The sequence below is a fragment of the Eleutherodactylus coqui genome, chromosome 1 (genome assembly GCF_035609145.1).
Source record: "Eleutherodactylus coqui strain aEleCoq1 chromosome 1, aEleCoq1.hap1, whole genome shotgun sequence".
Classification (NCBI taxonomy): Eukaryota; Metazoa; Chordata; class Amphibia; order Anura; family Eleutherodactylidae; genus Eleutherodactylus; species Eleutherodactylus coqui.
Window position 1 is genome coordinate 376,201,090 of NC_089837.1, and position 14,077 is coordinate 376,215,166.

Genomic DNA, 14,077 nt, shown 5'->3' on the forward strand with positions numbered 1-14,077 from the left:
TCATATAGCTTATATATTAATGTGAAAATAAATAGTAATAGCCTATGAATTTTCCAAACTTGTGTGGCCTCTCTATCCTAGAATTTAAAAAAAATTCTACACTATGAATTACTCTCATATACATACCTACCTGACCACTACACACAGGCCCTCCTGAAAATAGTCTTACATATTGTGCCCCCTTAAAATGACATCTCACTGCCAGAAGCCTGGGAGGAGCACTACCGTACATGGCAGACCTGGACGACATTTAGGTCCTCGGACGCACTAGGAAAGTGGTTGGTGACAGGCACTATCTAAAAAGTGGAGGAAGATGGTCCCAGAGGACAGGCCCTGTGAGAAACGACACACCCAAAGGTCACTGACTTTCCCCACATATGCCCCCCTCTTGTGCTCAACCCTGGCTATGACCCCCCTTCGGCGTATAAAGAGCCTGGTGGGTTGCCTGTATGTTTAATTGTTTGTCTGTCTTGATTCCATATCCGAATCTCTTCTCTGTTGAATGAGTAGGAATGCGAGAAGGAAGCCTAAGAAGAAACTCAGCTAGACGATATAGAGAGTAATAGATAATTAAGACCAACAGACAGAAGAATAAAGAGATATATGTTGAAAGTAGATCATACCAATACAGGAATATTCAATAGTGTCCAGAGGGAAAAAAAGGTAAATAGGATTCTTCCCTAGATAGTGATGTCTGAAAGCTGGGTGTCCCGGTCTTGTTTGAAGAAGCTGTTCTACTCATACATTGTCATTGAACTCATTATACTGAATATAGTCCACGACTACCCCCCCTCCATCCCCTCCCACCCATTACCCATTCCTTCCCTGTTACCCCGCTTTTATTTTTGCCACTGTATATTTGTTTTGTTAAAATGCTCAATAAAAACGTTTTTGAACCAAAAATGACATCTCACACTTTGCCACCATCCCACACAGTGCCCTTTTAAACTAATAGTGCCACATACTGTGCTCCTTGAAAAGAAGGGGGGCAACTATGCAGAATGCTGCCCTGAATATAATAATTCAACACTTTTATGCTCCTGGAATAGAATGCTGTCCTGGTTTATGCCCAGTGAAAATAATGTTGTCTAACCTTGGTCTTCTTTTCTTAGATATTTTTATCAAAGGCCATTGGTTACCATATAAATAGTGTTTGTTAGGACATTTGTTAGATACAGAAACAAGTGTGTGGGTATATCTCCACCCAGAAAAGTTTGATTGCAACATAATATACTGGATAAAAGGGTATTCCTATGACATATGACTAGAATATGCTATCACTTCCTGATCGGTAGGGGTCCATTTGCAGACCCCCTACAAATCTTCAGAATCCTAAGGATATTCTGCCTACACACCAACACCACTGGCCACCTGCAGTGTGAGGAAAAGCTACTCAGGTTCATACATTCAAACAACTATGCTGAGACTCCTTGCAAAGGATATGGTTGGAAGCATTATTGTGTAGGGAACGTCAACACAGCTTTGCTTCCACTATTTCATACAGGTAATTGGCTGTAGACTGACAGAGGTAGGTTTGCCATTGAAAATCAAATTATAGAACATCTGAACAATCTGCCACTACTGGTCATGAGAATCTCCATTTACGCAGATAGTAACTTCCACTTGCATGTTAATTTCAGTGAAATGATTTCAGTATGCATTAAAGGAACAAGCCCACATAGGGCCCTATTGGTCACCATCTTTGTAAGTGTCCACCTGTTTGGTGAATTCAGATGCACCCTTGGACATGTGTATGCTACACTATGCACAGATGTTCAGTTTTAATAAAAAGCTACCACTACAACAGACCTCTTTAAATTAGAGCATCAGATGTATTAGAATGTGATAAGAAAGTAATTGCATCCACAGAATAACCAACCAAAGAGTCAAATCAGGAGCTGAAAAGAAAGTCAAGGAGCCACAAGATTGGTCTGAACTAGTTAGCAGTTCTGAATAGGATTGTGTGATGAATTTTCTATCAGAAGATATTTATAGAAATGTGTTATTGGGTTGTCAGTGGCATAACAATCACAGTTGGAGAGGCAATCACAAGTGGCCTGGAGAGGAAGGGAGCCCACCAATGGCAAGTATCACTTTCAACTATATCCATGGATCCAATTAAAACCTGTGGTGAAGAAGAAAGTCATTAACTCCCTGCTCTACTACTTGCTCAAGTATGCAGAAGATGTCATGCATTATAAGGCTTGCACTGCACCACGGGAAGTAGGAGGAGGACTTTTTGTGGGAGTGGAGTGGGGTTAGATGAGTTTAGATGATAATGAGCCTCAATCCCCGCATGATTCAGGTAGCCGGCTCAAGGTTGACTCAGCCTTCCATCCTTCCAAGGTCAGTAAAATGAGTACCCAGCTTGCTGGAGGTTAAAGATGGCTGGAAAAGGCAATGGCAAACCACCCCGCAAAAACAGTCTGCCGAGAAAACGTCACAACTCACTGCTTGCACCAGGGAACTTTACCTTTTTTTTAAGTTGATAGGTGCAGAATAGAGATGAGTGAGTATACTCGAGCAAGTAGTGCCTTAGCCGAGTATCCTCCCGCTCGTCTGTAAAGATTCGGCTGCCGGCGCGGGTGACAGGTGAGTTGCGGCGGTGAGCAGGGTGGAGCGGGGGGGAGAGAGGGAGATCTCTCCTCCATTCCTCCCCACTCTCCCCTGCCATTTCCCGCCCGCCGCCGGCCCCCGAATCTTTAGATACGAGCGGGAGGATACTCGGCTAAGGCACTACTCACTCGAGTAGTTAGCCTTAGTGAGTATACTCGCTCATCTCTAGTGCAGAATGTTGGAAAGGGAAAGAGTCAACGATGTCCGTGCATTAAATTCTGCAAATAAATTGTCTTGGCAGTCTGGGACAAAAGGGAACAAAAGCGAAAGTAAACAACTGCATTCAGAGAACATATCACCTGTCGCTTTGTATTTAACAGTACTGTATTTACTTATATGGTCTTCAGAACGCCTGTGTAGAACTGATATCTATATCTGTATGGTGGTAATATTGGTCTAAGGGCTTACTCGCACAGGCGATTTTCACGTCTGTATGCTGTTCATCTTTCAATGGAGCTATGCAGACATGCATCTTTTTACATGGATCTATAGTCTGTGTAAAAAAAAATTGCAGCATGTCCTATTCTGGTACAATTTTGCAGATGGCAATCACCCATTCAAGTCAATGGCTACAACAAAAAAAAGAATGCACTCAATTTTTCACAGATTATTGCAATGGTATAAAAAAAATTGGGCTTTCTTCCTTTTTTGTTTTGCACGCAATTAAAAAAAAAAAAAGGATGACAGACAGAAGTCAAGAAAACAGACACACGTAATACATATGAATGCAAAATGAATATACACATGCATTTAAAGTCAGTCAGTTATTCACAGACCAAGCCTTAGGGTCAATTCACAAGGGCTTATTTCCTGTGTGTGTGCTATCCCTCGGTTTCACAGACAGCACACGGACCCATTGCAGCCAATAGGCTATTCAGATGAGTATATTTTCACACGGATTAATGGCCCGTGTACAAAAAAAATAAATAAATTTAAAAAAAACAACGCAGTATGTCCTATTCTGGTCTGTATCATGTACCAGAATTAGATGTTCAATGTCCTCTGCCCGAGGGTATTGGACGTGTGTTCGTGTGCTGTCTGATGCGAGTTATGCCTAAGAATCTTGGATGCAGGTCACATACGTCTGTGTGAATGAGCCCTTTATATAATGCCTTTTATTCTGCAGCAGTGTGGTGACATTGAGTTAGTATGTGGTGGTAATATATGTGGTCATGATGTGTGTGATTATTGTATTATTTGCCCTTTGTCAGTCATATTACTATTGGTTTTGCTATACTGGGTTTTGTTCAGTAACAGAATGGTGATATTTGCTCCTTGTTTACTGGTATTATTTGGTTCTTATAGCTATTTTGTCTTCGATGTATTATTTTTTTTGGAGGTGAGGGTAAAATATATATCTTTCTAGACCCAAGTAAAGCCACTAGGTCTCTTACATTGAAAAACAAGCTGGTGGGGGGGCCAAATTCAAAACTCAACCTATGGCCCATGAGACTCTAGTTATACCCTGTGGATTATATGTGAAGTTCACAAAGTTCACTAAAATATTTCACAAAAAATAATCTCTAGTTTGTAGCATTTTCAGACTTCTGAAACCAGGAAACTGTGGCCAAAAACAGATTACCTTCTTGTAAGCTTTTTTTTTATATTTAGACTCAACCTCAAATATCCGGAGTGAACAAAACAGGAAATGTGTAAAAATGTTATATCTGGAACGCATCTAACAGACCTTATTTATCTTCCAAGAGCATGAATAAAAAAAAAATTATAGAGAAATTGCCCATAGCAACAAGTCATATGCTAGCTGACATTTTCCAGTGCAGGTAATAAAAGTTATAATTTAAGTGGTTGCTACAATAATAATAAATAATAATAATCTTTATTTGTAAAGAGCCAACTTATTCCGCAGCACTTATATAATTAATTGCTGCACTTTCATAAATTATACTTCCTGACAATTATAACAAAAATGATCTTTATATTGCCCCAACACCCCTCATTATTCCATTACACCAATGTGAACTCCAATAGGGCTTTACCCCCTGGTTCAATTACTCATCTCCCTTAAATATCAACTGCTTTAGACTCCAACATGTCCCCATCACCTACCACATCCCCAATCCCGACCCTCCATCCAATGATACAGCCAAATCCCCACCCCAATTCAACCATCAGCTCCTGAGCTGTTCACCTCCTCCTCCACCTTTTCCTTCCATCTACTCAATAGTGTATCATCCTTTGCTCCCACTTCAGCTAAGAATCCCATACAATCATCCTCTGTTCAACAACATTTTATTTTTTAGATTTTAGCACCAAAACCCCCCAGCCAATAAATTCGGAATCAAGCCCATCAATCATAAAGCCATAGGTGGTATGATAATCCACCCTCCCAATACAACCCATTCTGAAAGTCTTAACCTCAACCAACCCTGGCCAATGTGTTTATTTTGTTGAAACCTCTTACAATAGGGTTCTTGATAATTTTAGAAAGATGTCCAAGCAGAAACAAAGATCTCACCACAATCTGAACAGAAATAAGATGCATATTCTCAAAGAATTGACAGCGAATAAGAATATTGTTATGAAAAGTGCAGATTAGGGTGGGGCAACAGTCATTATGAACAGGGATTTCTCTGACTCAATGGCTCTGAGAATCTTGGGTGACTTTGAATATTACAAGAAGCTGGACAGTAACCCAAATTTGAATATCAAAAGGTTCCTCATGGAATTAATAGAACATGCCTACAATAGCCTTACAAAAAAGGAAAAAGATTTTATTTGTATCCCAAATCCAGAAGTACCTTACTTTTATTTTCTCCCCAAGATTCACAAGAGCATCAACAACTGACCAGGCCACACCATCATAGCAAGGGTTGGCTCTATCCCAAGTAACCTTTTAGAGTTCATAGATTGCCACCTTCAAAGATTTGTCACGTACCTGTCGGCATATCTGAGGGATACAGGGAACCTTTTATCCTTAATTGAGAATGTTGTATGGAATGTTTTTTGGACCTCCCTAGATGTGAAGTCCCTGTATACTAATATTCCTCCTCTATGGGCATCCAGGCAGTCAAACATTTTTTGGATCAAGATGCCCTTGTGCCCAAACACCAAAAGTGTTTTAATTTAGAAGCGATTGATTTCATACTGCACAATAACTATTTTGCTTTTTATTTACAGTTGAATGGTACCACTATGGGGGCAAATTCACCCCGAGTTATACAAACGTATTTAGAGTTTTGTCTCAGGGTTGCAATACTTGCCTGAAGAGTTCTGTATCTATTAGCGGCCATGACTTCAGGGACTTATTCATAACCTGGTACAATTCTCAGCACTCACACTCAAAATTGACTTTTTCCAAACAATGTGACGTATTGCGAGGAGATACTTTCCTAATAAATGAGGTCCTGGAACATCCACGGGTAATTTTCTGCAGAAAAAAAAAACATTGAAAAAACATCTTGGCTCCCTCATGTTCATGCACACGTAAAACACCATCCTACATCCCAAGGAGTCTGACAGGAGGACCATTGAGAGGCTCCTTCATGTGTGGGATATGCAGTTGTAAATTGTGCTCTAACATCTACCATACAAAAAAAGATATCACCATAGAAAACGGAAATACAGTATTCCACTTGAAGGATTTCTTTAAATGTGGTTCCAGCTACATTATCTATCTGCTGGAATGTCCATGTGGCCTGAAATATATAAGAAAACGCACAAATGCCCTAAGAACCAGAGCGAAAACCACAGTTCAAACATCCTAAATCATTTTCAAGAACATAGCGAAACCCGACACTTCTCCATCCACCATAATAGGGATGTTTCTCTGATGCACCTGACCCCATTGAAAAAAAATACTTAGGCATTATTCTCCAATTTAAAAGCCAAGGAGGTGTACTGGATTTTTTGCTTCAATACTTAGGTGTCAAATGACCTTAATGAGGTTCTTGAGAAAATGTAATGCCTGGCTCTTATAGTAATTGTTATCATTTTTATTAGAACATTTTCAAATTTTATACATTTTCAAATTTTATACATTGTTACAGGTTTTACCTGAATCTTAACATTCTGTGTTTTATTCCCCTGTGGCTCCTTCAATTGTTAACAGTGGTTTTATACGCAATCACAGATAAACCTATAATACACTTTTTCATTGTACTTTCTTTTCATCTTATTTCACATGTTTTTATAGCTGCATATTTTTTTATATATATAACCTATGTGGTCTTATAGGTTCCGCATACCTCCTTTTTATTAAATTTTTTGTCAAATTGATGAATTGTAGCATGCGTTTTCACTATCACAGTGGATTGTATATGTATGCCAAGTAAATAACTATGCTTACATTTGACCATGACAACCTAGTGACTCCTCTCGGTTGGTGAACACATCATCCCTTGACCTCATGCTGGAGCGCACACAATATCGTGTGAGTATGCATAGGGTGGTGATTCAATTCTGGTTGCTGGAATGCATGCTTTCCTTTGACGACTGCATGTTTCTGGTACTGCGCAAACATGTGCAACATGGCGAATGTGACCATTCTAAACCCGCCTCCTGCTATTGGTGAACATAAAGGTATGCACTTTTTTAATTCTGTACACTGTTGTAATATTAATTCAATTGTGCTTGATAAAGGAGAGCCTTCTCCAAAATGCGTTGCACTCTTTTATGTCTTGAACATAAATTAAAAAAAGCATTATTCTACCCTGTATGAATCAAGAACTTTCATATTGGCTGGTGACAGCTTTCTGGTAAGATCTGGATACTAGGGGGGTTTCTGGCAGTTCCTGAACCCACCCCCAACTGCAGTAAGTGTCTCTTTATTATCATTTTATCAGATATTGCTTTGCATATACACCTGGAGCTTTTGTAATTTTTTCGTTTTGCTACCGGTATATGCCATTTACTGTAGTTCTTCTGTTTCATGATGGAACTCAAGCAGGAAAATATAATAGACATGTGAATAAAGTCTTAGGCTCTGGTCAAATGGTGGATTACTTTGGGGATCTGATGCAAAATCAAGGTGGATTCTGCTTTAAATCCACAGTGAAATCTGTATCCTAATGTATTCCATTTGTTTAAATAAAAAGCCATGCTGTATAGAGTTCTCTGCACATGGATTTTAAATTCATATTGCAGTAAAAAGAAAGTGACATCTCACTTCTTGATGTGGAATCTGCATCCAGTTTACCACACATGGAAAAGCCTCATTGACCTCATTTATACCACCTGGACATAGATTTAGGCTATGTTCACACAGGATAAATCTGCATTGAATTCTTACTATGTGCATTTTCTGGAAAATATGTGTTCAAAACTACTGTTGTTGCTGCGGATTTCTGATGCAATTTTCATTTTTTGAGTAGCAAATCCACATGCGAATTTATCCAGTCAATCTATTTATGGATTTTCCAATACAAATGGTGTTGAAGGAGGCTCAGTCATGGGACCCCTATTCTTCTCCATCTATACCTTTGACCTGAAATAGTTCATGGAATCCCATCATGGCTTTCCATACCATTGATACCTCCATGCTGTTCAGAATCCCAGAGCGTCTATCAGCTATATCCTCCATCTTCTTTTTCTGCTCTCTAAAACTTAACATGGAGAAGACTAAATTAATCATTTGTTATTTATGTTCCTCAGCACTTCTTGCTTTTAACCCCTTAACTACCAGCCCATAGTGTTTTTACATCCTCCCGAAGTGGGCTTTATTCTCTGAGGACGTAAAAAAACATGTGTCCTGCAGAGAAAAAAGCCCCTCGGGCTCTGGACGTGACAGCTCCATGCTGTCGGTGCCCGCAGGTAGCCGACAGCATGGAGCTGTCATCCCAGGCTGTATGGATCGGATCCATCAGGGCAGCTGAAAATACTCACCGAGCTTCTGTAGGTAGCCGGGAGGCAGGAGATGTCAGCGGGGACCACGGTGAGCGGTCCCTGGTACCGCGATCGCCGTTATCCAATGGATAACGGCGATCGCGGAAAAGTGCAAAAAAGTTTTTAAAAAGTAAAGTTTCACCTCCCCTCATGGATCGGATCCATGAGGGGAGGTGAAAATACTCACCTCAGGTCTGCCGATGTCCCCGGTGTTCCGGGACCTGGGCGCGTGCACAGAGGGGCTCGAGCCCCGGGAAATTCAAAATCCCTCTGCTCCTGGCTGCCATGTGTAGCCAGGAGCAGAGAGATTATACCGGGGACGTGATCACTGTTATCCAATGGATAGCAGTGATCATGTAAAGTAAAAAAAAATGTGTAAAAAGTAAAAGAAAAAAAGTAAAAAAAAGTTTAAAAAACGTTAAAAAAGCGTACCTTTCATCTCCCCTCACGGATCATATCCGTGAGGGAGGATGAAAGTACGTACATAAGGCCCCCGGATTTATCCGCGGACCTTACCCCAGCTTCTGCGCACGCGCCCGTTGCCAGAATGGCAGACGCATGCGCAAAAGCTGTGAATTGCCAGGATAATTTAAATTCTCCCTGCTCCTGGCTACAAAATGTAGCCAAGAGCATGGAGATTTCACGGGGGACCCCGGTGAGCGGTTCCTGATCACGTGTTCGCCGTTATACAGTGGATAATGGCGATCACGTAAAAGTTTTTTTTTTAAATTTGAAGTTTCATCTCCCCTCACTGATGCGATCGGTGAGAGGAGATGAAAATTTTTACTGGAGGCCTCCGTATTTGCACCCTGACGCGATCTTCTTCTGTGAACCTTCCCGAATTCTGCACATGCGATTGCCGGTAAAACACCGGACACATGCGCAGGAGTCAGGGAGCCCAGGAAATTTAAAATCTCCTTGCTCCCAGCGACCAACGGTCGCCGAGAGCCTGGAGCAGTGACGGGTGGCCTCGTTGAGCGGTCGCCGGTCACGTAATAAAAAAGTAATGATCTAACATAGGTCGGTCTCACATGACCGGATAGGAATTACGGATTACGGATGCGTCTGATGCACGGTAATACGCAGATCAATCGCATTGGATTACACATTTCCGGGTTCGAATTGTGTAATCCACTCGCAGAAAAGAGAACGTAGCAGGTTCTATTTTACCACGGCTATCCGCAGCATAGAGCCTATTGTGCTCCATGGTCGTGGATATACCCGCAGCCCATATGTAACTACGTTGTATACGGGCTGCGGGTACCCGCGTCATCGCTAAGCAGGGGTTCGGGAAATGCAAACAAAAAAAAAGTACTGCGCATGACCGCCTGTGTGAGTACGCAGTTATGCGCAGTATATTACGCGGCCGTACACAGGGTCACAGCCGGGCTCACAGATGAGATCCGCTGCAGGCCTCCGCAAGCGGGTTCCGCCTACGGCTGTGTGAGCCCGGCGTTATTCAGACCGCTACCTGTAATACGTAATTTACAAGAAGCCCCGGGAGCGCTTGCCTTCATGCAGTTCCAGGAGCAGCTTGTTGAGCGCCTTCTGTGTGAGACCGTCTCACCTCCGCAAGCTTACGGAGACTCACAGTGCGCCACTTTTTACACCCCATACTCACCACTGAGGTCAAGAAATGACCCCCAAAAAGCATGAGAGGAGGGGGGATACACGGTTTTATTGCCCCATGGGCCCATTTCAACCAGCCTCCGTAATTGCTCCTGTTTTCGGAAATACTACACAGTTCACATTATTACTTTTATCTAAGATTTGCGAACGCCGAAAAGGGCGCGGAGTGTGTGTGGGGGGGGGGGGGTTTAGGGAGTCAATTTTTATTCCGTACAAATAAGCAATGGGGCCTGGAATTTATTCAGTTGTGCCCTGAAATCCAATGGGTGTTCCCTTCTTTATAGACCTTGCCATGGGTCCTGTAAGTAGATGAGGGCCACAATGGGTATGTTTCTGAACACGGGACAAACGGGGATATCCATTTTGGGGTGAACGTCTTAAATTTAAAAAATTGCCAAAAAAATTGAAAAGCGTAACTTTTTCCTTCTGCTTTGCTTAGATTCATTAAAATACTGTGGGGTCAAAATACGCAGTACACCCCTAGATGAATTTGTTAAGGGGTCTAGTTTTCAAAATGGGGTCATTTGCGGGGGTTCTTTATAGTTTTAGCCGCTCAATGGCTCTATAAGTGGGCAATGGGGCCTGAAATTTATTCAGTTGTACCCTGAAATCCAACGGGTATTCCTACTGCTTTTCTTGGATCTATTCCAAAGTTGTAGGGTTAAAATACACAGTACACCCCTAGATAAATTCATTAAGGGGTCTAGTTTTCAAAATGGGGTCATTTGTGGGGGTTCTCTATGGTTTTGGCCGCTCAAGAACTCTGCAAGTGGGCAATGGCGCCTAAAAGGACTTCAAGCAAAATCTATGTTCTGAAAGCCACCGATCACTCCTTTCATTTTGGGCCCCGTTGTGCATGCGGACATAATATTAGGGCCACAATGGGTATGTTTCTGAAGACAGTACAAACAGGGGTATCCATTTTGGGGTGTAAGTCTTCATTCATGTGTACGCTGTACAAAAAAAGCTCTTTTTAAAATGACAGAATTGCCAAAAAAACAAATCCTAATTTTTTCTTTTTGCTTTGCTTGAATTTATTCCAAAACTGTGGGGTCAAAATACGCAGTACACCCCTAGATAAATTTGTTAAGGAGTCTAGTTTTCAAAATGGGGTCATTTGTGGGGGTTTTCTATGGTTTTGGGCGCTCAAGAACTCTACAAGTGGGCAATGGGGCCTAAAAGGACTTCAAGCAAACTTTATGTTCTAAAAGCCACTGACTACTCCTTTCATTTTGGGCTCCCTTGTGCATCCAGACATAAGATTAGAGCCACAATGGGTATGTCTCTGAACACGGGACAAACAGGGGTATCCATTTTTGGGTGCAAGTCTTCCTTCATATCTGTGCTGTACAAAAAAAAGCTGTTTTTAAAATGACAGAATTGCCGAAAAAACGAAAATCACAATTTTTTCCTTTTGCTTGGCTTGAATTCATTTAAAAACTGTGGGGTCAAAATATGCAGTGCACCCCTAGATAAATTCCTTAAGGGGTCTAGTTTTCAAAATGGGGTCATTTGTGGGGGTTTTCTATGGTTTTGGGCGCTCAAGAACTCTACATGTGTGTTATGGGGCCTAAAAGGACTTCAAGCAAAATTTCTGTTTTGAAAGACACTGACTACTCCTTTCATTTTGGGCCCCTTTGTGGACTCAGATATAACACTAGGGCCACAATGGGTATATTTCTGAACACGGGAGAAAAAGGTATATCCATTTTGGGGTGTAAATCCTCATTTTCATGTAAACTATAGAAAAAAAATATGTCTTTAAAATGACAGATTTGCAAAAATATGAAATTTTACTTTTTCTCCTCTAAATTGAATTCCTGAAAAAAAACTGTGGGGTCAAAATACTCATGACTCCTCTCAGTGAATACATTAAGGGGTGTAGTTTTTAAAATGGGGTCATTTGTGGGGGTATCTATTATTCTGACACTCATGAGCCTTTCCAATCTTGGCTTGGTATAGGAAAACAAAGTGTTCCTCAAAATGCTAAAAAGTAATGTTAAATTTGTACATCTCCTAAATGGTTAAAAAAAAACGAAAGTTTTTCCAATGTGCGCCCAAAATAAAGTAAACGGGTGAAAATATAAATCTTAGCAAAAATTTCTATATTATGTTTGCACATATTTAGGATATTGCAGTTGGAAATGTGAAAAAATGACGATTTTTAAAAAAATTTCCCAATTTTGGCGCTTTTAATAAATAAACACACATTCTATTGGTCTATTTTTTCCGCCTAAATGAAGTACAACATGTGGCGAAAAAACAATGTCAGAATCGCTTGGATATGCAAAACCTTTATGGTGTTTTTCCATGTTAAAGTGACACATGTCAGATTTGCAAAATTTGGCCTGGCCATTAAGGCACAAACAGGCTTGGTCACTAAGGGGTTAAGCTTGGCTCTATTAGGGTAGAACCATGATCTGTGACTATAGCTTAGTGTCTACAGGGAATTTGAGGTAGTCTGAAAGATGCCTCCTGTTTCATCATTGCCTCCTGCTCATGCTCTGTCCTTCTCTCTACAGCTCTGACTCTTCAGATCCTGCATGGCAAAAAGCGTTTAAAAAAAAACGCTAAAAACTGAGGCAAAATGCAAATTTTTAGGCTTTTTCCTCCCAAAAAACGCAATAAAAGTGATCAAAAAAACAGTATGTACCCCAAAATGGTATCAATAAAAACTACAGCTCGTTTCACAAAAAATAAGCCCTCACAGAACTCTGTCCTTGGAACAATAAAAAAGTTATAGGACTTTCAATGCAGCGATTTAGAAAAAAATATTTCTAAAAAAAGGAGGTTTTTTTGCAGAAAAGTGGTAAAGCCTAAAAAAAAATAAGAATTTTGGTATTGTTGTAATCGTACCGACCCACAGAAAAAAATGTAGTGTATCATTTATGCTGTATGATCAACGCTGTAAAAAAAAACATAAAACTCTATGGCAGAATTGATGCGTTTTCTCTCCCTGCTATCATAAAAAAAATAACAGTTTTACAATATAGTCAAATGTACCCAAAAGTGGCACCGATAAAAACTACAGTTCGCCACGCAAAAAAACAAGCCCTTATACAGCCGTGTCAACAGAAAAATAAAAAAGTTATGGCTTTTAAAAAATGGAAATGAAAATCCGCCAAAAATCGTTGCGTCCTTAAGCCCAAAATAGGCCATGTCCTTAAGGGGTTTGTTTTATCTCTAGTGTGCATTACTGGCATTATAATGAATAACCACTATACTATATAACGTATATGATAGCTGTTATCACTTCTAGCTAGCGATAGTGAGGTTTATATAACTAATCCGTAGAATTCATACATTTTCTCAACAGTTTCCTAAAAGTTGTATAACCATTCCTCTTTTGCAATTTATTAGTTAATAAAAATGTATATTTTTGTAATTCCATTGTCCACTGCGTATCCTGGTACCTGTGTCGCATTCACGACAACATATGTATAACAGAAGTCTATCACAGCTCCCCAGGAAATCAGTGTTTTTCTATTACAACAGGGGCAAGATGGTTATAAATTAAGACTATTACTAGTGAGAAAAAGGTTATTAGGTAATTTCCAAGCATTTACTGAAGTGAATGAGCCGAAGGCCTCGTTCAGACGAGCGTGTTTTCGTGTGCACATACGTGCGCACAAAACTGCACGCCTATTAAAACCATGGAGTTCCTATGAAGTGTTCACATGGCGGTGTTTTTACTGCGTGCGGACGCACGCAGCAACGAAGAAAGGGCATGCGTGGCAGTTTGGTCCGTACTGCGCTGCTCTTAGCATTGGCTCCTATGGGACACGCTGCACGTGAGTCCGCTCGTGTGAACGACCCAATAGACAGCATTGTAAATTTTTTATTTTTTTTTATGCTAAAGCTAAATGCTTTTGTGTCTTTCCCTTTGCATAAAGCACTCCATGTTGTGTTCCGGATGTGTTTTGTTGTAAACACAAATAAACGATGTGCATCCACGAACTTTGTGCAGCCTGTTATATAAAGGAAGAAACTT